This window comes from Eimeria acervulina, genomic scaffold, assembly GCF_000499425.1.
Source record: "Eimeria acervulina Houghton genomic scaffold, Eah_scaff812, whole genome shotgun sequence".
Lineage (NCBI taxonomy): Eukaryota > Apicomplexa > Conoidasida > Eucoccidiorida > Eimeriidae > Eimeria > Eimeria acervulina.
The window spans coordinates 6639-7500 of record NW_013549586.1 but is presented as its reverse complement, the minus strand read 5'-3'; positions in this window follow the sequence as shown (position 1 = coordinate 7500).

The window sequence follows — 862 nt, the reverse complement described above, 5'->3', positions numbered from 1 at the left end:
CAGATAGAGCTGCAGCAGCAGATGCAGCAACAGCAGCAGATATAGCAGCCACTGCTGCAGCAGCAAACAAGCACACAAAAGCAGCGCAGCTGCATGCGGACATTCAAGCAGAACTTTTGAGGGGGAACGCCAACAAACAAGGAGGCGAAGCAGCAGCAGCAGCAGCAGCAGCAGATAGACTAGCAGCAACAGAAGTTGCAGCAGAGGCAGAAGCAGCAGCAGCAGCAGCAGAACAAGCACGTATTCCCCCTGCCGTTGCTGCTGCCGTTTTGGGTATCCGCTCAACTAAAAAGCCTGAGCCAGCAGCAACAGCAGCAGCAGCAACAGCAGCAGCAGCAGAGGTACGGGAAGCTGCTTTGTGGTTTGCGGCACAGCAATTAGAGTATCGAGGCAAAGCAGCGAAGATAGTTCAGCAGCAGATTCAGGCTGCTGCAGCAGAAGAAAAACGAAGAAAACAAGACAGCAGCAACCAAGTAGGCTGTTGCTGCAACCCTCGCTGCTGCTCCTGCTTTAGCTCTTCCTGCTGCTGTTGCTGCTGCTCCTGCTGCTGCGCTCTGCACTGTTTTGTTTTTGCTTTTTGTTGCTACGGGGTTTTTGGCGTTGCATCTGTGCGTTTCTGCTGCTGCTGGCATTGTGTGTTGCAGCAGCAACAGCAGCAGCAGCAACAGCAGCAGCAGCAACAGCAGCAGCAGCAGCAGCAGCAGCCGCGGCTTGTCTTCCGTGCCCCTTCGCTGAAGCACCGAGGCTGGCTTGCTGCTCGCAGCAGCAAAACAGGGCCGCTGCTGCCGTGCATTCTATACTCAGCAACACCCCCAGGAAGACTAGCAGTAGCTCCCACCAGCTGCTGCTTCAGCAGAAGCAG